The sequence below is a fragment of the Neofelis nebulosa genome, chromosome 18, assembly GCF_028018385.1.
Source record: "Neofelis nebulosa isolate mNeoNeb1 chromosome 18, mNeoNeb1.pri, whole genome shotgun sequence".
Classification (NCBI taxonomy): Eukaryota; Metazoa; Chordata; class Mammalia; order Carnivora; family Felidae; genus Neofelis; species Neofelis nebulosa.
The window spans coordinates 14,689,509-14,715,164 of NC_080799.1; the positions used below are offsets into that span (position 1 = coordinate 14,689,509).

At 44.7% G+C, this 25,656-nt stretch overlaps 1 protein-coding gene and 1 long non-coding RNA gene across 5 annotated transcripts in view; one reads left to right on the plus strand and one right to left on the minus strand.

The window, feature by feature from the left end:
* Positions 1–25,656, minus strand: part of CALN1 (calneuron 1) — a 528,610-nt gene that overhangs the window by 162,415 nt on the left and 340,539 nt on the right. The gene's annotated exons all lie outside the window — the stretch shown is intronic.
* The window catches only part of LOC131501375 (uncharacterized), a 49,815-nt gene continuing 34,333 nt past the window's right edge, over positions 10,175–25,656 (plus strand). The window contains exons 1-2 of the long non-coding RNA XR_009256774.1: positions 10,175–10,217; positions 18,775–18,847. This is a non-coding gene — a long non-coding RNA (uncharacterized LOC131501375). The remainder of the gene's footprint in view (positions 10,218–18,774; positions 18,848–25,656) is intronic.

Sequence of the window (25,656 nt, forward strand, 5' to 3'; positions counted from 1 at the left end):
ATGAGACATCATCACATGTGTGTTAGAATGGGTATTACCAAAAAGACAAGAGATCGCAAGAGTTGGGGAGGATGCAGAAAAAAGGGAGCCCTGTGGGTGGGAATGTCAGTGCAGCCACTATGGAAAACAGTATGGAGGTTCCTCAAAAAATTAAAAGCCGAACTACCATTAAAAATTCCACTTCTGGGTATCTACCCAAAGGAAATAAAACCACTCTCTCGAGGAGCTCTCTGCACCTCCACGTTCACTGCTATTGTTCACGGTTGCCAAGACACGGCAATGACCTACGCATCTCTCAGTGGAGGTACAGGGAAAGAAAACATACACTGGAATATTTTTCAGTCATAGAGAAGAAGGAAACCTTGCCATTTTCAACAACACGGATGAATGTGCTGGGCATCATGGTAAGGGAAATAAGTCAGGCAGAGAAAGACAAATACTGTATGATCTCACTATTATGTGAAATCTAAGAAAGATGAACTCATAGAGTAGGTGGGGGTTGCCAAAGGCTGGGGGTGAGAGAAATGGGCTGATTTCTCTCAGGAAGTGGTATCGTATCATTATCCCCATTGGACAGGTATAGAAGCAGGTTCTGAGTGGTTAAGCTAAGTTCAATCTAACTAAAAATTGGTGAAATGTGCCCACAAGTGAATCCAACAGATGGACACAGAACGGCTTCCACACACCTGTACTCTGAAATACTGGAATTTTCTTGCCTCTCTGAAACCTTCAGGCTTCCATGGATATACAGGTCCCATGCTTAACACTGACCTTCAGCTGGTTTTGAACTTCCCAGGGTACGCCTCGGTAGTGAGTTTGCATTCTGTTGCGTGCCTAGAGGAAAACCAATTTTGTGTGTATTTGGCTTCAAAGTGGTTTGCCCACCAGACCTCAAGTGATGTGGCCTCCGGGGGGGTGGGGGGGGAGTCATTATATGGAAGGTTTGGGTTTGTTTTTTTTTAAATCGTGTTGGTTGATATCTGAAAGGAGAACATTTTTACCTTCTCGCCTATTTATGTCTGCTGGGAGGAAGTTCAGGCACCTCTACACATGCAGGAAAAAAAAAAAAAACCAAAAAAACCCAGAACCAAAATGTGATAATTTGGTCAAAGGCGTGTCCTTCTCTGTTAGTATTTTGTCACGAGTGATAAATGATGTCGGACAAAGCTGTCGGACGAGGTTTAGAAGGTGTGCAGGGAGGGAGCCATCAATTTCCAACTTAGGGAATTTAACAGATTTTAATGACTCTACAGCTTGATGACTCTACAGCTTTGGATTTCAAGCTTCACTGGCACGTGTGCTTGGCAGTGACCGGAAGGCGTTTATACTCCCCTAATTTGATTCCTGTAAGGCAACCAAGCGTCATTGGCTGTCTCGGCTGCAGTCAGGAGACGCTGGTCTGCAGACCGGCAAAGCACGTGGCCAGAGTGTGGTCTCTCGCGATCTCTTGTTCGTTCCCCAGATTTTGCAGCTCAGAACAGTCATCTGATGCCAGCTCTAAAAAAGACCAACGGTGCCACCGGCACTGAGCCCCAGGAGATGTCCAGCAGGTCACAACCATGCTTGCCTTTCGAACCCCTCACACCATCCCCAAAGTGGGTGGCGGGGGGTCCTTTGAGAGCGGACGCTTGGTGGTCTCATAGCACCCAGCACAAGTAGGTGCTCGATGCGCTTTTGAAAAAACCACCCTGCACGGCTTAACAGAGGCATTTCCTGAAAATTGAATTCTGCTTCAAGAGTTTACTGTTTCTGCTGTGTGCACCACAGGAAAAAAATGGATAAACTAGTAGATATGGGTCTGGGAGCCAGTATATAGCAGACTCACTGCGTGGTTTGAACAGAAATGTGTCTTTTTGCTTCGGATGCCCGGGGGGCTCCGTGGGTTGAGCGTCCGACTTCGGCTCAGGTCATGATCTCACAGCTCCTGAGTCCGAGCCCCGCGTCGGGCTCTGTGCTGACAGCTGGGAACCTGGAGCCTGCTTCAGATTCTGTGTCTTCCTCTCTCTCTCTGCCCCTCTCCCATTTGTGCTCTCTCTCCAAAATGACTAAACATTTTACAAAATAAAAAAAAAAAAAAAAAGAAAAGAAATGTGTCTTTTCCTTGCTCAAGATGTAGGCTTTTGAAACCAAAGATGCATTTATATGCTATAAACCCTCGTTAAGAATTTTGGACGTGGCAAATTTTTACAATGTCTGATGATCTGATGGGAGTACAGCCTAAGTCTTCCTTTTCACTGTCATTGAAGAGGGACCGCCTGAGCAAACAAATCGGGTAAATAAAATTACATGGCTGTATTTAAGTAACTTAAGAAGAAAGAAAACTGCTAGGCACTTTGGCAGTTTAATTGAGGGTATAAAAGGATGCTAATTATCAATGTGTCTCAGAGCTTCCATTTAAAAACACTTTTTAGAAGTAGCAGCTAATTCCAATTACCTAGATACACACAAATCCGGTGAAATACCATGATAAAACGCCATACCCTGAAAATGCCTACGTAAGTATGAGATATCTCTAACTAATTCAGGCTGACCTTGCCTACGTAGCCTGAATGGATGCAGTTCAACCACATAGGCAGTAAATACAATGATCGCCTTTATTGATTTAGAGCATCCTTGCAGTAAAGAAATCATAGCAACCAGGGCTATATTCTCGGCTCCTGGGAAGGAAGGAATGGCCAGTTCTTCCAGGCTCTGGGGCACTGGCTCCACTGAGTTCTTGGGGTGTCTTCTTCTGCTACCAATCTACCTCATCGTCCCATCCCTAAAAGGCTCTAGGACAGAATTTGGTGGACAGCAGTGACGTGAGATACCCTGTGACCTGGATGAGCTGGCAAGAATGAGTGGGCAGATACCAGCACGTTCTAAGGAATAAGCCATCAGCAGGGACAGCTGTGACTTGGCAAATGTCGGAGCAGATGTTCTTTCCCCGGCCCTGCTGTCAGCTGGAAGGAACTTTCCCGGCATGCCGTGGGGGGTGGGGGCAGGGGTGGGGGTCACAACCTGGTCTCAGCTCTGCTTGCAGCTCTGCAGCCCCTGCCTGGACGGGGCCAGTTCCGCTCAGATTAGCAATTAGGTTGGAAGCCAGCACAGGCTCCATTCGGGCAGCACTTCTGGGAGCTGGGACCAAAACTCCTGAGAGATGCTGGTGTCCGTTCCCATTAACCTTCCGTCCGGGGGAGGGAGGTCCTGTCCTCCAGCCAGGAATCCACGCTGGGGCTTCACGTCCGCTGGGCCTTCCATGGAATCCAATCAGTCTCTGGCTCAGTGTCGTCTCAGCAGAAAGAAGACCGCCGTGCACATGGAGATGTGCTTTTCTGGGCAGACCCACCCCAAATAAGGAGGCCCAGAGAGAGCACCACAGCGGAGGGACACGTTAAGTAGGGAGTTTGGGCCATGTTTTCGCCTCTTCTGCCACCCGTCTGACATTGACCCCTCTGGTCGGTGGCATCTGTGTTCTAGGTCATTGAAAAGGGTGCAGCTGAAATGCTAGCTCAAAGAGACACCTTCGCCCCCACGTTTCCTGCACCATTGTTTACAACAGCCAAGACACGCAAGCAACCTGAGGGTCCATTCTTGGACGAGCGGATAAAGAAACTGTAGTATGTAATTATATTATATATAATTATATTTTTAAATAATTATATATATGTTTATATATATATAATATAATTTTTATATATAATTATAATTACATTATATATAATTACATTATATATATACATATATACACATATATACATATATACATATATATAATGTAATTATATATAATGTAATTATATAATCAATTATCTAATATATATATACATATATACATATATACATATATATAATGTAATTATATATAATGTAATTATATATAATTAATTATACTAAGTATAATTATACATATTATACATAATTATATGTATAATTATACTTAGTATAATTAATTATATTATGTACAATGTATGTATATTATATAACTAATATATAATTAATTATATTATGTAATTACATAATGCAATTATGTATATACAATGTAATGTAATGTATGTAATTGTATACCTATAATTCAGCCATACAAAAGAATGAAACCTTGCCATTTGCAGCAACATGGATGGACCTTGAGGGCACTACACTAAGTGAAATATTGAAAGACAAATACCGCATGATCCCACTTAAACGTGGAACCTAAAAACAAACCAAAACCTGAACTCACCGATACTGAGAAGAGAACGGTGGCTGCCAGAGGTGGGGGGAAATTGAGGGTCCAAAGTTACAAACTTCCAGTTGTAAGTGTAAGAAGTCTTGAGGACGTAATACGCAGCATAGTGACTATTGTTAATGATACCGTGTCGTATACTTGAAAGTTGCTAAGAGATGAGATCTTAAAAGTTCTCATCACAAGAAAATAAAATTGTGACTACGTGTGGTGATGGATGTCAATTAACCAGATTCATTGTGGTCTTGTTGTCTATATTGTGCTCATTTCACAATATGTACAAATATCGAATCGTTACGTTGTACACTGAAACGAATATAATGTCGTGGGTCAGTTATATCTCAACTTAAAAATTACCCAAAAAACATGAAGTTTAAGTCCAACATCAGAACCAGTGTTTCTATTCTCTCTTCCATCCATCCTCCCTTGTTAATTTTCCTGACATGATCTACACCCAACGTCTACCGTGCGCTTCACGGGAAACCCCTATAATCTTGTAGGCTCTGTGCCTCTTGGTCCCCCCTTTTATGCACTAACTTTCACACCCGTTTGCTCCTTCACCTTCCCTTTATGATATCAACTCCAGTATGAAACACCGTATTATTAGTTACATTGTGGTGTTTCCATTTGATGTCTTGGGTACCCTCCAATTACACCAGACTTAGTGCTCCAGGAGAGACCATTTCCAACTACGCGCAACTGATTTAGACGATTCTCAAGATAAACCTTTTTCGGTGGGGGGAGACAACCGGTGACTTGGGACAATGATTTCAGTTAAGAACAACAACAACAAAAGGCATCCTAGGACAAAGTGTGCACACGAGGGTAAAGAACAAGGTTGCCCACTTGGTCATGGCGGGGCCTCAACGGTCGTGGATGCTACAGTGTCTCTCTGAGCAGGGCTGACCAGGGAAGCAGAGGAAGAGGCAAATCTGGCAGCTGGACAGGCCATCCGAAGAAGCCCTTACTTCAGAGACGTAAGTGCAGGGGACGGTCTAGGACCACACACTCCTAGTGCTGAGCTCTGTTCTTCCTCCCAGAGCGGCCCCCTCCCCAGATGCAGAAATAGCAGAGGATTTGGTCTTTGAGCCACGGTTACCTCTACAGATTCCTGCGTTTAAACTGGCCCAGGCTCCCATCAGCTGGGAAGAAGGGCCAGGTAGGGGAAGGGCTCAGGTGTTCCCAGAAATGAGAGGGTGAACTGCCTTTGACACTTATCCTATTTGAAGATATGTGCTCTCGAGGAGGGCTTACAGCCAGGAGAAACCTGCTTCCTCCCACAAGATTTTACAGTCAGAGGGGCTGGTATATGGCACTCAGCCTGACAGGCCTGTCACGTGGATGATGGATACCTGCAGGGGCTTACCTGATAGATGCACGTGCCACAGGGCTCACAAAAAGCAGTGCAGACAAAACAAAATCATCCGTCTTCATGCCTATCATGAATCACACCAAAGCAAACTAATACATATATTAGCTGCTACCAAAAGTGTATATTAAAGCAAAGCACAGGCTCAGGATCCGCATTTCCTTCTTGTGTCTGGAAACTTCCCCAGCATAAGTGTCTTGGTGAGAATCTGAGCCCATTCATTCCTCAGAATAAATCTTCAAAAAGTCAGCTCCTCTGCCTCAGGCTTGTCGAACCAGACATATTCACCCAGGATCTTGGATCCTGAGCCAGTGTTGCAAAAGATCAGGGACTCTAGAAAGTTCTCTATGGAGTTGGCAGAGGCACAGCGGTGGCCCAAGTACGGAGGGTTGGAGGGGGCACCAGCTATGCCTCCAGGGATGAGAGGCAGAGGCTGTGGGGTCCTCTGGGACCCATTCTTGACAGGCCTTTGCCAACCAGTCTATCCTCCCAATGCAGAGACCAAATTCTCCCCACATTCATTGCTGTTGGCTCCTAGAGCTGCAGGCAACACTAAGATCCTCCCTCATTGCAAGGACTAGTCTGCTTTTTCTACACCACCATTATCATAATGTGCATCATGATGGATGAGAACCATCATGCATCGAAGAGAAGACTTTACTGAGCAGCCACCTGCTCAGAGACAATTCTCCTTGGGCCTTTCACGTTTCTGCATGTCTTACAGCACAACCACCGACTGCCTTTGCTTAGGACTATCTTCTCAAGGGCATCTGCAGAGAGAACAGCCTTTGAAGGTATGATGTCTTCTCCAAAGGGCAAGTTAGATCATGGTCAGGTATGATAAAGATGGCATGTCTCTCCAGGACAAAGGCAGGTAGGCTTACTGCCCGTTATAAAAGATTTAGGTACCTTAAGCTCAGGGGTCCTCTGCTGTAACTCTATGCAGGTGACACCGGGCCCTCCAAGTGTCATCTTGTAGGAATTAGGGCTCAGAGAACCAGCTCAAGAAGCTATTGCTGTCAGCAACAGGCCTTGTCTCTGACCAGGAGTCTTGTATCTTCTGCCAGCACTCATGGAACTGTGTCAGGCGCACCTGCTAGGTTGCAAGGAGTATAAACTCACAGACCTATAACATTCTCGATGTTATTTTATGGACCCAGCGCAGGTATTACGGACCCCTAATAGAGACACAGAAATTAAGGAAGTAGTTCTTGCCCTCAGGAAGCCAAAAATCTGGCACGAGTGCACCAGTCAAGTTGGCACCAGAAAGGCACGCTTGGAGCATCCCGACCCCACTCCAATATAAGTAAGGAAAAGGAAAGACACGGTCCCGCTAACGAACCAAGTTATCATTTCTGTAGCCAAAACCTGAGCCAAAATTGAAGGCAGAAAATTGCATTGAATGTGCCAGCCTGCTGGCTGCAGGTACGGTGACAGACAGAGGTAACAGGGAGGCTCCTCACCTGCTGGGAAAAGAGGACTGAACCTGCCCAGGTGAAATAAGGGGGGGTGGGGCCCCCCGGCACTGAGACCAGCCCCCCGCCCTGCTCAGGAAAGGCCATCGGGCTCCAACAACCCCCCGGGCTCACACACAGCTAACCCCAGGGAGGCCAGAGGAAGCAAACAAACGTCACCCCGGGGCACGGGCCAGGACGTCCTAGGAGTCACATTGCGTCTACACGACAGCATCAGGGTCACCCAAATTCCAGACAACAATCATCAAGGACACGGAAGTGGCGGTCGCTGCCTTTCTTAGGAGGGTCATGGAGATACTGAGTAATTTTGAACTTTGTAAAAAAAAAAAATGTTAAAACATGTATTTCAAAATGTAAAATAACAGAAATGTGGAGCTTCGAAATCAAGCAGGAAAAAAGGTGTGTTTGGGGGGGGGGGGGCAGTAATCTATTCAACAGGAAAGAGAATGCAATCTATCCAATGGTGAACAGACAACACAAAATAAAGGCAGAACAAATGATTCCTAAAGTGTCTATGATGTCCTGCCCGACCCCTACACATAAAGTGTACATTTATTTCTTTAAAGACAGACTATTGGTTGGAATTTTTCAAATTCAGCTATCTCCTGCTTATAAAGACAGACCCCCCCCAAAAAAAAAATAAAACCACACACACACAGAAATGTTGAAAAGAAGTCAAAGGGAACTATGTCACAGAGCAGACGTGAATAAATTATGATCTAAAAGCTAGGGAAGATAAGAAACCAAACCAGAAAATATTAGTTTGAAAAGACTAGTTTGAATAGGAGTTTGAAACAGATGGATCTCTAGCTAATCTCAATTTTTTTCTATAAATTATTAATGATAAACAACTAATCAGGGGTGCCTGCGTGGCTCAGTCGGTTAAGTGGCCGGCTCAGGTCATGATCTCATGGTTCATGAGTTCGAGCCCCACACTGGAAAGCCTGCTTGGGATTCCCTCTTTCCCGCTCTCTCTATCCCTCCCCTGCTTGTACCCCCCCACCACCAAAGAATAAATAAACTTTTAAAAAATGTTAAAAAAAAAAAAAAATCTCTTACAAGGAGGTCAAGATCAACAACCTGGCTCCCTAACCAGCGCAGTTAATAGATTCAGGTGGAACAGAATAGGTCAGGCCTTGCAGAAAGAGTCAGATCTTACTGGAGGGTGCAGGAGAGAGCAAGAGAGAACAGGCAGAAGTGTGACCGTGTAAATGAGGGGACCGAGCAAACAGTAGGAGTCCAATCAAGTAGAGTTAAATGCTTCAGCAAGGCTGCAAGGCGTGTGTGTGATCCACTCTGGTTTGCCCTGGCACCGGGACCCACGCACCCCATGAAATAGTAATTGGAAGAGAGATTTAGTGAGCCCCCGTCAAGAGCCACCGTAACAAAAAATGCGAGAATGATGTTATGAAGAGGAATAATTTGAGTTACGTATAGCAGGGTTCACTTGCCCGGGAGAACTCAGAAGGGTATCTGAGTAACGCTAATGGGTCTCAGCGTCCTAGGATGTCAGCGGAGCCAGTCTAAGAAATGAACCACGGGGTTGCAAACCCTGCAGTTACCCAGCCACGCTAGCTTGACTATTTTACTCATCTCGTCTAGATTCTTCTACGGGAAAAAGATGGAAGTTCTCTCTCTCCTGGGATTGTGGTGATTTGGCTGGAGTTTGTAGCCAGAGAGGCTTAAATTATTCTACTTTTGCTATTACCCAGAAGCACTGAGTCCCCCAGAGGTAGGAGGAGAACAACGGGTCAAACAAATCAAAAGGAAACGATGCACCACCAAATTGAAACTCTGGCAAAGAATACGAACAGGCAAATCACAAAAGAGAAAACCCCAATGGCCGATGCACGTGGGGGAAATGGCCACCCTCTCCAGTATTAAAGGCAAAACAAGCCAAAAGGACCACAAAACGTCATTTCACATCTTGGCAAAGATTTAGTTCCCAAGGATGCAGATAAGCGAGAAAGCATAGGTGGGGGTGGGGGGAACCTGGGGGGTGGGGGGGGGGCGGAACCTGGGTGCCCGGTTAAGTGCTCGACTCCTAACTCCGACCCAGATCACGATCTCAGGGTCCTGAGATCAAGCCCCGTGAGGGGCTCTGCGCTGAGCAGGGAGCCTGCCTCAGGGTCCCTCTGCCCTTCCTGTGCTGGCGCATACACGCATGCGTGCTCACGCTCTCAAAGCGAGCAAGCGAGCATCGGTGGGATTAAACGTTGAAACAAGCACTTCGGGAAACATTTTGGCAACTCTTTTTTTGTTTGTTTGTTTGTTTTCCCCCACTATTCTTTTTTTTTTTTTTTAATTTAATTTTTAAGTTTTTTGGCACCTCTTAATGGAGCCGACGTTGTGCCCGCACCGGGGCGGTTCCGCTTCCGGGTGTCTGTCCCGGCGATCAAAACTTGCGGACCATCTAAATGACCGATGACGTGACGCTGATGGCGTCAGTGATAGTACAACGGGCTGCCCTTTGGCATTTAAAATAATCTCAACCTACACACAGCGACATGGATAAAGCTTAAATAGCCTCCTGAGTAAAAATTAAAAAACAAAAACAAGAACAAAAACCCAGCCAGTGGCAGTAGGGCACATTTTAGACGGAATTGTAAGAGGAGATCTTGTTCTAGGCACACGTAGTGTGTGCGAATCCGGCGGGGTGGAAGTGACAGTCTTGATCTTAAGGCCACAACAGTTCAAGGGGGTTGCAGGCATCACTTCCTGTTGGCCACGTAAGGGACACCAAGTGTATAACGTTTAACTTCTCAAATTCTGAAGCAAATATTATCATGTTACCGTTTGTTCAACTGTTCAATATACCACTTGTTATGGGACGCGCTGTCTAATTCGCTCTGTACTTTTCCGTATGAGTAAAATATTTAAATTCTTAAATGTCTTGTGGACCAAAAAAAAAAAAAAAAAAAAAAAAAAAAGTTTTCATCCAGGAGCAGAGTGATGCGGTGATGCGGCTGTAACTGGATATATGTTCAAGGGGCAAAAGGGGACAAAAGTAAAGCTATGCTTTGTTGATGTCACAAGTGTCACTTACTTATTCAGCGTTCTGTTGCCACAGGAAACCACGGATTTCAGGCAGGTGGCCCGTGTGCTGTTACAGCAACTGACACAGGACACGGCGAGGACACGGGAGCAGGGCCGGGAGTGTGCTTCCTCGGTGAGGGCTGATGGAGACAGAGGCTGTGCCACAGGGTGGGGGGCACAAGGGTTTTCCGGGGTCTAGGGAGGAGGGTGGGAAGGCGGGGGGGGGGGGGGGGGGCTGTCCCGGCAAAGGTATGAGCCAATGGGAAGGTGTGGAGGCGTGGTCAGGACCACAGGTAATTCTCAGGGCTCCAGGGGCAGGCTTGTGACCTTACTGCCGGGGACAGGACAGGGCTGAAGTGGAGAGGACAGATGGTACAACATTTTGGAATTCGGACTCTGTCCTCGGGAAGCCGTGGAGTCTCTGAAAGATTCTGTGCAGAGGCATGACCTTGAAGGATCCTTCGGTTCAGTTTCTTGCCTTTAGGCAGATAAATGTCTAAGGCTTTCTGGAGGGTGAGCTTTTTCTGGACCGTGGGCTTGTTTCTTATTCTGTGTCTCCAAGGACAGGGACTCTGCACATCTGTCGCCGTGCCGCGCGAACATAGCTGGGCGTGGAGAAGGTGACAGCCATGGGGAGAGAGAGATGGGAGGGGAATCAGACCCAACCCGCGGAGTCCAGCAGGCACAAAGATGCAGACAGCAGGGGAGGGGGAGGGTGGCAGTGGAAGGCTGAATCAGGCCGGCAGAACACAGTGGGCCCGGATGTGGCAGTCTGCGGCAGGAGAGGCTGATGACAATGGTGGTGGCTGCCATCATCATCACCACCATCAACAACACCCTAGCAAACACTGATACTATGCTCACCATGTGTCAGGACCTGTCCTAAGGGCTTTACACGGTTCAGCTAACCCTATGTGGCAGGTAAATCATTATCCCCGTTTTATTTTAAAAAAATTTTTTTAATGTTTACTTTTGAGAGACAGAGAGAGAGACAGAGAGTGAGCAGAGGAGGGGCAGAGAGAGAGGGAGTCACAGAATCCGAAGCAGGCTCCAGGCCCTGAGCTGTCTGCACAGAGCCCGACGCGGGGCTCGAACTCACGAACTGTGAGATCATGACCTGAGCCAAAGCTGGACACTTAACCAACTGAGCCACCCAGGCGCCCCTATCCCCATTTTAAAGATGAGGAGAAGGAAGCAGAGAGAAGGAGAGGGAGTCTGACTGTGATCCCACAGGTCTTAAGGAGCAGATCTGGAAATGACCGGCAGCCTCGGTTCCTAACCTTCCACTATTGCTGCCTCTCCACAAGGAATCCTGGGAGTATCCTGCCAAGCAGAGAAGGCATCCCCAGATCACGGTCCATGCGGAAAGCATCTCTAGATATGAAGCAGGCTCTGGCTGTGAGAGAACGGGGTCCAGACACGGACAGACTCTGAGTCAGGAGAGCAGAAGCTGGTTGACCAGAAGTTCAACTCGATGCTTGCTATTTCTGTGTAGAGTATTTGGAACAGGAGGGCGGGGGACTAAACACACCAGGTGCCACGCACCTCAGATGTGGTATCCCATTCGACCCTTCGTGTGGATGTTCCTATTAGCTGAGGAAGCCGACGCTCTGAGTACCAGTGATGGGCTTACGTTCACACAGCACACACAGACAGAGCCGGAGGGAAGACTACTCGCTCGGATGCCCTGTGTTTTTCCCTATTACCGCACACCGCCTCTCCGAGGACTTCCCAAGTGCCCACCAACCCGGTCTGAGTGCTGGCCCAGAGTCATTTCCTCGCTAATTTCGCCGAAGAATACACACAGAAATAAATAAAAAGGAAAGACACCCAGCACCAACTGTGAAATGAAGATAAGAGAACACAGGCCAAATCTTGGAGGAATTTCCACGAAGGGCCGCGTTCCTGGGGACAGATGTAGAAAGAAACCACCACCTATACCCTCTGAGCCACCAGAGGAAAAACACAGGCCCAGAGAAGCTGGAAAACCACACTAAATTACCTCCGTGCTCTGTAACATATCCCAGGACACTGGGACAATGTGGATTAGAAAAAAAAAAAAAATGTTAACACAGTACTTTTGAAAAGATAACGAAGAACAAAGGGAAAATAAGCATTACCCTGATTAAGGGGGCTAAAGATCACTGGGAAAAAAACTTACTGTTCACACACACACACACAAAAATGATGATACTTGAAAATATCTTAGGGCCTTTGAGACATCCAAGAGGATTTGGTCACAATGGAACAGAAATAGGGAGCCACAGGAGGAGGAAAAAGTGGAACTAAAGAAACAGAGAAGGATTTCAGGAAGAGAAAAGAGAATGTTAAGGAGCTCAAAAACGCAGAGCAAAATTAAAATGATTTCAAAGGTCATACACAGCGGGACGTCCACCCCACATACCAGGAGTCACATGCAGCAGAGCAGTGTCAGAGGTTCTCAGATTGTGGATGGAAACAGAAGAAACAGAAAAAGAAAGGTTAATGGATAAGAAGGAAGAGGCAAAACACACACACACACACACACACACACACACACACAACAAACAAACAAAAAAACAGGTCCGTCTTAGGGGTTTTGTCTGTTGCACGGGAGAAAAACTAAACAGAGCAAAAGCAGTAATTAAAAGTTTAGTTTTGAGAGGGACAGCTGAGTGGGGGAGATTCAGAGAGAGAAGGACACAGAGGGTCTGAAGTGGGCTCTGTGCTGACAGCAGGGAGCCTAATGTGGGACTAGAACTCAAGAACCAGGAGATCATGACCTGAGCTGAAGTTGGACGCTTAACCTACTGAGCCACCCCGGAGCCTCAAGAGCAGTAAAAAGAGAATACCAGAAAGCTGTACCGGGTGGAAAGGCCCGAGTTGATATATCAGAAAAGCTCCCTGAGATCCAGGCAAAGTAATAAAAAAAAAAAGATCTATTCTGCCCAACATGTGATTGTACATAAATAAGAAACATTAGAGGCATCCGGCCGAACAAAACAGGTTCTCTACAAGGAACGTAAGCTGAATCAAGCTCCCCTCCAACTTCTCTACAAAGTACAAAAAGCAATGAATGCATACCTGAAAGAATTTCTTTCTTTCTTTCTTTCTTTCTTTCTTTCTTTCTTTCTTTCTTTCTTTCTTTCTTTCAAGTTTATTTATTTTGAGAGAGACAGAGACAGTTGTGAGCGGGGGAGGGGCAGAGAGAGAGGGAGAGAGTGAGAATCCCAAGCAGCAATCTGCTGTCAGGAAGGAGCCCGACACGGCGCTCGAACCCACGAACCGTGAGAAACCAAGAGTCGACCGAGCTACCCAGGAACCCCACCCGAAAGTTTCCGATGCTGTATTCTGGCTGCCATTTTCCTTCTATCTTCCTTTCTTAAAGAAACCTGATCTGATTGGGAGACCAATGAGTCAAGCCCCAAGGGTGGATCATAACACATCTAAGCTAGGCAAGCGACCACATCCCTCCTTGCCAGTATCCATCTTCTCAAGTCCCCCTTGTAGCTGGGAGCGGACATGCCATTCTGTTTTGGCCAATGTCATTTAAAGGAAACACCTGCCGGGAGCCTTCTGAGAAAGCTTTCCCTTTACTTATAAGAAAGAGAACCATCAGGGCAAAGAAGGTCTTTGGCTGCCGAGATGATGATGGCTGCCATCATTGCCTTCATCATCATCATCATCATCATCGCCATCACCATCAGCATTACCAGTTCTGGTGCCTGAAGGTATAGCAGCCATCCCTCAGCCGGAGGGCAACATGGACGAAGGTGAGGCTTCAGCAGGCTGAGCATCGTGGGACCGAAGACCAAGCTTCAGGATGACATCACTGAGCCTTTGCTTCCCGTCCTGACAGCCCACTCCAGACATCCTACTAAGTTAGATCTCTGTCCTTACTATTGAATCCATGGGTAGGTTCTCTTTGACTTGTAACAGAGAGTAATGAGGATATAAATATTAATAGGCGAAGCACAGAAAGACATTCCAACATCATCACATCGTTTGAGAAACGACGGGCCACACAAAATTGAATGAGTTTGCCGAATGCAGGCTGTGTCAGAGTTTTCACGAACTAGTGTCTTTTATGGGACTCCAAGAGATGAACTGCATGAAGTAGGAGACATTCCTACGATTTATTGGACCATGGAACTTGAGGAAGCACGTGGAAGAGTAGGATTCTATGCAAAATACTATGAGAGATGATTATAGGACACCGAGGTTAGCATTTGGTGACCCAAAAACTAACCATATTTTTGTTTTGTTAGCAAAGTCGCAGAAGGATCTTTTCAAATCTGCAAAGGGCTCGAAGAACATATCTCTTACATAATCCCCTGGTTCCCCACTATGAAAAATTGCAAACACACACACACACACACACACACACACACACACACCAAGCTCTCCAGCCAACTGAGAGAACTGTAATTAACAATTCAGACATAAGAAATTTAGAGTATAAAGAAAACTTTTTAGAGATAAGGACAATGAACTGTTGTAAATATGGATACAAAACTAAACACAAACACTGAAAATATTCTGAAAAAAGAAGACTTAATGATGGAAAAAAGAGCTGTTTAATAATGATGGACACCTCACCCAGATAACATGGTATAGACCCATGTCTCCCTGCTTCCTCACCAAGTACCGCGATAAGCCGTGGAGATAAGGTAGGAGATAACCAAAGGAGAATTCTCAAAGGTGCTAAAAGGAGGAAGGTGAACCTGTTAGGGACCCAGCACCGGAGAACGAAATAGCAGCAGAATATCTTATATTCTCCCACCCGGTGGAAGGAGGTCACACGGATGCAATGCATCCCGTCCCTCAAACCAAGCAATAGGAAGAGACATGGGTAGGCACTTTCCTCCCTCATACTGAATGGGAGCTCCTCAGACAACACTGGACAAACCCACGATGGACAGCGGGGATCTACTGGGGGCCCCACTAATGATAAACAGCTAAGGGAAGTGCTCTCCTTCCCTGGAAGCCCTGAAATGTCCCTCCCCACCCCCCAGGAATTTAATAGGGAGGCCCCAGCAAGAGGGACCTCCACCCAAACAAATGGCCCAGCCCAAGAAGACTTGGTCCCTGTGGGCCTGAGACTCTCCACCTCTGCCCAGAGACTGGGGGCAACAGCGATATGGATCTCATCATGGCTCCAATGGATTAAGCGGATCTCAATAAGCACTTGACCTGGGAAGCATTCTTTGTTCCCCACGGTTAGGGGAGAACGCCATCACAAGACGTGCCTGACTTAGGAAAACTCTTGCCTGAGGACCCCCTCCCGCACAGAGAGACACCCATCGTCCTGACCCAAGGAAACCCTTTCCACTCCACAAGTAGCATGAGGAGGGATGAGTGGGAGACCCGGTAGGAGCAGATAAACCGAGCAGACTAAAATATCACCACAAACGCTGTGAAATGAAACTGTCATTTGGAAGCATGGCCCACAGAAGTAAGCCAGGACCTGCATGTAATCCTACACAGGGTGACTACCTACTAAAAATAAAAGATTTAAATAGAACCCAGCATCGACTAATATATTAGGCAAAGTGTCCAGGATACGATAGGAAATCGCCCATCATCTCAGGAACTGAGAAAATCACAACTTGAATGAGAAAAGAGATTTCGCGGACACCGATGTGTATACGAATTAGACGTTGGAACCATCTGGCGAGGATTTTAAAGAAGGCATCATAAAAATCCTTCAACAATCACACGTTCTCTTCACACAAGTGAAAAACAAGAAAACCTGAATGAGGAAACAGAAGTTATGAGAAAGAACCAAATGGAAATTACAGAACTGAAAAACACAATTGCAGAAATAAACAATTCGTGAGCTGGGAGAGTAGAATTGACAGAGGTTAGAAAAGGTGAATTTGAGGGCAGATCAAGAGTTTACACAATATGAACAACAGAAAGAATACGGACATATATAAATTACATGTGTGTATGTGTGATTGTATAATAAGCTTATGTAATTTATATAGTCATATGTATATATGTACAGATATGTGTAATATATTATATATATATGTCTATATATAAAAATTTATTCCCTATAAATCATGGACTTACAGGTACAATTTCAAACTATATAAGGGCACCCGGGTGGCTCAGTTGGTTGAGTGTCCGACTCTTGGTTTCGCCTCAGGTCGCAATCTCACGGTTCATGGAATTGAGCCCTGCACCAGGCTCTGTGCTGAGAGTACCGCTTGCTTGGGATTCTCTCTCTCCCTCCCCCCTTCCCCTGCTTGTGCTCTTTCTCTCTCTCTCAAACAAATACACATTCATTTTTTTTTAACTTTTTAAATTAACTTTTTAAAATTTTTATTAGAGAAAAAAACCAGACAATCTTTGTGATCTAGGCCGAGGCCCAGAGTTCTTAGATGTGAGACCGAAAGCACAATCCGTAACAGGAAAAGCTGCTAAGTTTGGACTTCCGCAAAATTAAAATTCTTTTGTTCGCCAAAGCCCGCGCAAAGAGGAGGGAGAGATACGCTGGGTACTGGGAGAACATGCTTGCAAGCGACCTATCTCACCAAGGAGTGGCACCCAGAATACATAAAGAATTCTCAAATCTCAGCAGTAAGACGAAACCAAACAAAAACAACTATCTAATGAGAATATGGGCAAAAGACAGACACAGATACGAACGGATGACGTAGAGACGGTAAGTGGGAAGTAAACACTGGAAAGGATTAGCCATCGGGGAACGGCAAATCATGCAGTGGGCTATCACTGGACACCCACCAGAAGAGCTGAAACGGAAACGGCGACAGTATGAAAGCTGGTGAGGACGTGGAGAAAGGGGACCACTCGCACGTTGCTGGGAAGAATGTAAAACATGGCTGTCATGCTGGGAAACCGTTTAGCAGGTTGTTTGCTGTTTGGGGGGTTATTTTTTAGAGAGCGCGTGCGAGCGGGGAGAGGGGCAGAGGGGGAGAGAGAGAGAGAGTGAGAGAGAGAGAGAGAGAGAGAGAGAGAGAGAGAGAATCTTAAGCAGGCTTCATGCCCAGCACAGAGCCCGACACAGGGCTGGAGCTCATAACCCTGGGATCATGACTTGAGCCTAAATCAAGAGAAGGATGCTCAGCCGTCTGAACCACCCAGGCACCCTAGCGGTTTTTTGTAAAACCAAACACACAATTCACAGGCAGATGGTTAAATATACTATGGTACATCCATAGCATGATCTATTATTCATTCAGCAGCGGAAAGGAGCAAACTCCTGATACACACAACTTGAGTGAATCTCGAGGATACAATGCTGAGTGAAAGAAAAGTCATTCCCAAAAGGGTAACAAAGTGTATGCTTGCGTTTACAAAAAAATATTCTACACGGGCAACATGTTAGAAGTGAAAAGCAGATTAGTGGTTGGCAGCAGTTAGAGATAGGGCTGGGGGTGGGGGTTGCGAGGAACTGTTCACTGTATCGATTGAGGAGGCAGACGCACAAACTTACAGATATGACAAAACTATACAGCAGTAAACATCTATACATACAAATACGGGTACAGGTAAAACTGGGGAGGGGCGCCTGGGTGGCTCAGCTGGTTGAGCATCTGACTCCTGATGTTGGCGCAGGTCATGATCTCACAGTCTGTGAGATTGTGTCCGGTATCAGGCTCCATGCTGAGCACGGAACCTGCTTAAGATTCTCTGACTCCCCCTCTCTCTGCCCCTTCCCCCGCTCACAAGTGCACATGCTACGCTCTCTCTCTCTCTCTCTCTCCCAAAAAATAAAACAAGTAAAACTGGGGAAATCTGAAGAATACTGGTGAGTTTCATCAGCGTCAAAATCCCATTTATGATACTGTACCGGGACTTTGCAAAACGTTACCATTTAGGGGAAAATTGGGTGGGGTGTACTTGAGATCTTTCTAAATTCTTTCTGAAAACCGCATGCGAATCTATAACCATTTCAAAAAAAATTTAAGAAGACAGAATGTATAATGCCAGATTAACATAAGTGCAAAGTGAAAGCAGAGAATAAATATAAGCCGAATTTTGTGTTAAGGAAAAGTCAAAAGTCATTTATTCTTTTGCCTTAAATATTCAGACAGATATCATTTTAACTACGTATTTCATAAAAGTCAAAATCAGTACAAGGATTATAACAAAAAGAGCCACCTTTATACTGAATTTAAAAGATAAAGCATATAAAACAATCTGTATAGCAAAAGACAGAAAACAAAGGACATGGCTTAAAATCAAAAAGAATAATATAGGCCCATCGAACTGTGAACAAACACCCGTTATAAAAGGATTGCCAAGGGATTAAGGACAAATTCTATTAAATTTGTCTATTAAAAGACAAATTCTCTCTGGCCCATAAAAACCAATCTGACACCATGAGTCTTTTAAAGAGAAGGCTACCTAAAAAGAATTTTTTGAAGGAAGAGGATGGATAAGGATATACCCAGTCACAACAATAAAATGAAAATGAGATGAGTTTGCTATTAATATCAGAAGAGGAGTATTTAAGACAAAAATGGTGGATGGGCCAAGGAGGCTCTCTGTAGGTATAAATGGTGATAACGGGTCCATACTGGGATTGCCACATTTTAATTTGCTGACTAGCTTTCCCTCTAGAATAACACCTGTGCCTGTCCCCTTCTCACTACCTCAGCTGCTGCCACCCTAGTACAAGCTATCAGCCTGTCGCTTGACTCCTGAAATAATTTCCTCACTTCCCATTTCCGTTCCAGCCCCCGACAACCCTACGCAGCGGTAGTTTGCGTGTAAACCAAATCATGCCACTGTATTGCTTAAAACACTCCGGTGAGTACTTTTCTACATAAAATTATATCCAAACTCCCTGTCTTGCTGGGACCTGAGACAAAGAGTTCTTCCCTCAGTGTCAATTCATGCTTCCTTAATAGCAACAGGCTCCTCGATTTTCAAATCTGGGAACATGGCTGTCCAGAGGAAAGACTACATTTCCCGACATCCCTTGCTGCTGGACGTGGCAACACGGCCGGCTCCCGGCCAACCACGTGACTAACTTCCCACCAATAGGACATAAGTAGAAGGGAGGTGGGCAACTTCTTGAAAGACTTGGGCACCCCTTTGCCTTCCGTTGCTTTCCGTTTGCCTTTCCGTTGCTTTCGGGTGGCCGAAATGCAGATGGGGACAGAAGCCATGTGGGTAGGGCGACACCCTGGCGCTTCGGGGCAATGAACCAGCTGGAGGCTGAGCAGTACCGCACCAGGCCCGAGCGCTGTGCAGAACAGGAGCACGTGGCCACAGACTTACGTGCGAGTGTCTGCGCCGCTGTGAGGTCATCTCAGTCATCTTCCTCTGAACCTATGTCCCCACACAAGGCCTGTGATGTCCCACAAGAGCTGGTCTCCGCCACATCTTCAACCTCATCTCCTACCATCCTTCCCTTGCCTGCCAAACTCGAGTCAAGCTTGTCCCACCTCAGGGCCCTAGCAATGGCCGTCGCCTCCCCCTGGCGAGCACTGTGCCCAGAGCTTGACAAGCGAGAGCTTTCTCTCGATGTAGGGCTCAGCCCAAATGCCACGTCCTCCTCACCTTCTCTTCACACGCTGTTGAAAGTTGTAGAGTAGGCACCCTGACTGCCCCCTACGGTAGTATCCTGTTGTATGTATGTCACAGAACTGAATATTAGGAGGTGAGTATCTGTTATTGAGTGTCTATCTCTCCCTGCCCCTTACACTAGAATATCAGTTCCACGAGAGCAAGACACTCATCTACTGTCCACGGCTATATCCGTGCTGGCCCAACAATTAGCCTCTCAGTTAGCATTTGTTGAACGGGTCAACCGACCAAAGAATGAACGGCGATATCAAACACACACCACACCACACACCCCACAGAGAAAATGAAACAGCACTGAGATCCTCAACGCCGTCAGTCTAAGACAGACTGAGTAGATACAAAATAGACCAGGCCATTCAAGATTTTTCATGTGAGAGTATATAGTTCTATTGCCTACAAACTGAGGGTAGTCTCTGCAATTACCAAATCGCATTTACGCAAAGTGAACACATACTGAGCCACATTAAATGGGCACAATAAATAGTATAAGAAGAGATTACATAAGCAGTATTCTATGGCTGCCATGTAATAATAAAATGAGAAACTAATAACAAATTATTAAATGAAGTATCCACTAATATTCTTTGAACAACCGTTGAGTGACGAAAGGCATTAACTACGATTACAGACCATATAGTAAATGATAAGACTATCTCAGCATGGTGATAAAGCTATACTAATAGAAAAATTCATATCCAAGTTCTTTCATTCATAAAGAGAAACTAAATAAAATAATCCTTGAACACAGATCTGATAAATAATAACAGTAAGGAGGGAAAGCAGAGAGGAAATGAAGATAAAAGTTATAAAGACCTGAATAGAAAACAGGAAAACGATCCTATTAATTAAATAAAAGCGTTTCTTAAAAAAAAAAAAATCAATGAAATAGATAACTTTATGACATACATTAATTAAAAGTAAGAAAAGTAAAAATTACAATTAAGAGAAGCTACAACAGGGGCGCCTGGGTGGCTCAGTTGGTTAGCGTCTAACTTCGGTTCAGGTCATGATCTCGTGGACAGGGAGTTCGAGCCCCGCGTCAGGCTCTGTGCTGACAGCTCAGAGCCTGAGGCCTGCTTTAGATTCTGTGTCTCCCTCTCTCTCTGCCCCTCCACCGCTCGCACTCTGTCTCTCTCTCTCAAAAATAAACACACATTAAAAAATTTCTTTAATAAATAAAATAACATTAAAAAAAAAACCAAACAGAAGCTATAACACTACACTTGTGGTGAGCACGGCCTACCGTATAGAAATGTCAAATCACTTTGTTGTGGGCCTGAAACTAATGTAACATTGTGTGTCAACTCTGGTCAGATAAAGAATTGTTGTTTTAATTTTTAAAAAGAGGTACAAATTTCCATTTATAAAATAAATAAGTACTAGGGATATAATGTATAACATAATACCTATAGTTAACTCTGCTGTATGGCGTATTTGAAAGTTATTAAGAGAGTAGATTCTGAGCATTCTCATCACGTGGAAAAATATTTTTCTTTTTTTGTATGGCAGATGTCAAACTTATTTTGGTAATTAATTCACGACATACGTAAGCCAAATCATTGTGATGTATGTCTTTAATTGATACAGTGCTCTATGGCAATTATTTCTCAATAAAACTGGTCAGTAAGAGAAAAAGAGAGAAGCTATAATAATGGTAAGAAGGTGCTTTTGAAGAAAGTTTTAGGGCACCTGGGTGGCTCAGTCAGTTAAGTGTCTGACTTCGGCTCAGGTCATGATCTCGCGGTTCGTGGATTCGAGCCCCATGTCAGGCTCAGAGCCTGAAGCCTGCTTCAGATTCTGTGTCTCCCTTTCTCTCTGCTCCTCCCCGACTCGGGCTCTGTCTCTCTCTCTCAAAAATAAAATAAACATTAAAAAATTAAAAAAAGAGAAAGTTTTAAACAATTGTGTGTACAAGCCTATGCTCATAAGTTAAGTCATTTTGAGGACCTGGAAACTTCCTTAAGACAACATAAATTTTCAAAATAGACTAAGGAACAATCAAATGTTATAATCAAAGAAATATCTCAAAAAAAAAAAAAAAGAAAGAAAAAAACAAAAACCCAAGCAGTTTTATGGACTAGCCTGCTCAGATTTAAGATCTTAAATAAATCTATACCATATGGAACTTATTGCCAAAAACAACAACAACAACAAAATGACTGAAACTGGACAAATTGATTTTATCATGCTAGAACAATTGTTTCAAAACCTAATAAAGACACTTATAGTTCTGTATAAATGACAGGCTGCTCTTATTGATAAATATGGATGAAGAAATCACAATTGGTGTCAACTCAAATTTTAAAATTTCATCACAAAGTCAAATTACATTAAGAAAATGACCTACCATGAGAGCAAATGTTAATCTTAGGAGTATAAACATTGTTTAGTGTTGGGAACTTATTAATCGTTATATCACATCAATAAGCTAAACATGGATACTCACGTGCTCCTATAATGAGAGATTCGAAGGACATTTGCTAAAAGCTATAATATATCCATATTAAATAAACCGTTGGTAAGTAAGACACATCAACATCGAATCTCACCCTCCTCATGTATAAGTAATCGTCAGGTTTCAGTCAATATATGTGGGACTAAAATAGACAGTGTCAGATGGGGGAAACAAAATTGCGGCAATGTGGAGACAGAGTCACATACAGAACGGAAGAAAATCAACTGAAAAGCACATGACCACTAACGAGAGAATCCAGTAAGGAAGCCAGATAAAAGTCAAAATTCCAAACCCACAATACCGGCAGAAAGTGGTGAGAGACATACAATGACAACATCAAACGCTTATTCAGAATAGCAAAAGTAGAAAAAAAAAAAAATACACGGTTGTACCTCAACAAGAACATGTGGGGACTACGACCCAGAGCCCCAAGGGGCGGGAGCTCGGTGAGAAGGGCCCACGCACCAGTCGGCAGGTGGCTGAGATCTCTTCTTTCCACCTCCCTGACCAAGTGACCCTCAGAAACTCTGTCTTATGGCAACAAGATCTCTGGAACTGTGGTCAGAAAGTGTCTCCAGCGAACACCGAATGATCCCACTTATATGAGAAATGCAAGAGTCAGACTCATAGAAACAATAGAACGTGGTTGCCAAGGGCTACTTAGCAAGGGTTTGAAAAATTATTTTCAATTTTTTTTTTCCTGAGCATAAAAACGTGCTGGGGTGGGCAACAGTCAGCCTTGAGTTTTGGGTAGGGGGGCCACCATGCAGAGGCTTCCATGAGTTCTTCCTCCCCGGGGCTGGTGGCTAAAATTCTGATGATATGCCTTCATACTCTCGTATCAATTTTTGTGCCTTGTTCACCATGACAATGGGCACATATGTTAGAAACTCCAATCATCTTTTGCCATTGAGAACACTTGTTTTATAATACGATTTTGTGGGGCGCCTGGGTGGCGCAGTCGGTTAAGCGTCCGACTTCAGCCAGGTCACGATCTCGCGGTCCGTGAGTTCGAGCCCCGCGTCAGGCTCTGGGCTGATGGCTCGGAGCCTGGAGCCTGTTTCCGATTCTGTGTCTCCCTCTCTCTCTGCCCCTCCCCCGTTCATGCTCTGTCTCTCTCTGTCCCAAAAATAAATAAAAAACGTTGAAAAAAAAAATAAAAAAAAAAAATAATACGATTTTGTTAACTTGAGGTCTTGGTAATTTCACCGACAAATAACAGAACAGATCATACAGCCTAATGTAGAAACTTCAGGAAATAGAAACAAAGATAAAGAAAAAATTACATTCACCTTGATTCCAATCCATAATAACTAATATCGTCGGGAAGATTGCGTTTTCTCCAGTGTTTGTCCATGAATATAAATGGATGGCTAACAGATGTAGAAACGCAATGTAATTATCCTGCATATGCAATCTCAACGGACTGTAACATGGAAATATTATTTCAAATAATTGTATAACGCTCCGTCTTTGTAAGCGCCTCTTCTACCTCTCCGACTAATTTCAGACGACAGAGTCTTAGACATAGAATTATTTTTAATTATAGGGTTTCGCGTTTGAAGAGTCGTAGCTAAGTATCACCAGAGAGTTTTCGGGCAAGTTGTACAATTTACATTTCCACCAGCAGCATACGAGCATGTCCATTTCATCCAACTCTTGACTGCACTGGGGATTATCCTAGTTTGATTCTTTTCCAATCTGATAGGTGAAAGCTGTTGCCCAATTACTATTTTACGTTTCTTAGATTTCTAGTGAGGGTGAACTGCTTTGACCTGTATATTGAAAATACTGACCAATTACTGCTCCTTATTCCATTGCACTACCGTCAAGAGGTTTTCACATTGCTGTCGCAATGTTCTTCACATATGCTTTATTCTGTCAGTTACCCTATTTTTTCCTTTTTTCGTTTTTAAATATTCTTTCAAATTTAATTTTTAAATATTTTTAAATTTTTAAATATTAAATTTAATATTGAATATTAAGTTTAAAAATATAATTTTTCAATATTCTTTCAAATTTAATAGCTTAATACTTTTATTTACGATTCTTCCATTGGTTTAATGCTTAGAAAGGCATGTCCTGGAGGCACCTGGGTGGTTCAATCGGTTAAACGTCCGACTTCTGCTCAGGTCGTGATCTCGCAGTTCATGAGTTCGAGCCCCACGTCGGGCTCTGTGCTGACAGCTCAGAGCCTGGAGCCTGCTTCAGATTCTGTGTCTCCCTCTCTCTCTGCCCCTCCCCTGTTCATGCTCTGTCTCTCTCTGTCTCAAAAATAAATAAACGTAAAAAAAAATTTTTTTTTAATAAATAAATAAAAGAAAACCCCAAACTACCAAGGTCTGACTCAGACCAGTAAGCTGGACCAGATGCCTGTCCCACACACCCGGCTCCCCACAATCTCAGTGGCTCAATGTTTTTCAAATCTGAGCGAGCATCAGGGTCACCTGAAGGGTTTACTGAAACCCAGGCTGCTGGACGCCCTCCCCCTGCCCCCCTGCCCCCCTGCACCCGCACCCCGCGTTTCTGATTCAGTGTTTCTGGGGTGGGGCCCAGGCATTCGAATTTCTAACAAGCCCCAGGTGATGCCTGTGTTGCCGGTTCGGGAACCACACTTCAAGACCCACTGCTGATGCTAATGCTTTCCATACTCCACACTTCACAAGTCAAATCGCTTTGGGGATTCAGGCACTTGCTGTCAATCTAACAGGCCTCGTGATGGGCATCGCTCCTGAAAGCTGTTGTGGTTCTGTTCAATGATGAAGATCTGGGGAGCAGCAGTTTTGGATCTGATAGAGTGGCAAGTTGACAAAATATTGGGGAAAGAAGGAGACTGTTGGTGCCAGATTTGACGCGGGGAAAGACTCCGCTTGCTGGAACGCAATTTATCCTTAACGTTAAAAAAGGAAAGATCTTGGCGTTTTCTAGGTCGTGGCCCCATGTAACAAATGCCTCACGGGATCAGCTATGATTTCTCCCGTTTTTCCATTTGCTTGCCCTGCAAGTTTGACCAACGGTCCACCTCACGGGACTGATAATCTCCAGTGTTACGGATGAAAACGATGTAGATATTGAACAGATTCTTGACTAGCTAGGAACCGCATTTTCTTTCCTTTGTTTTCCTTTTTCTGATTGCACAATTAATGCAGGCCCACTGTTGAGATTTTTGGAAAGCACAGAAAGATGGGATCACTCATCATCCTACCACACATGACAAATCGCTGTGAATGTTCTGATGTATTTCTTTCCCGTACTTTTATGCACAACAGATCTGGATCATAATGTAGCTGTACATAGTGCTTTCTTCATAGGTCGTGAGCATAGAACATCAAGTGCTCTCAACTGCCTGTGAGTCAAGAATTTTAAGCACAGCTCCTTGCTCGTCTTAGCCACGGCCCTGGGGCCAGCACATAAATGTCCCCAGCAAAAGCCTGGGACCTGGGCTGGAGAGGACTGGCCTCTGCATCAGAGCATAGGTCAGCGACCAGGACTCCGGGGCCATAGCGGAAACGGAGAGCCAGGGAAGACAGGAGACCAGAGAAAGGATTTGGAATGGAGGGACAGAGGCCAA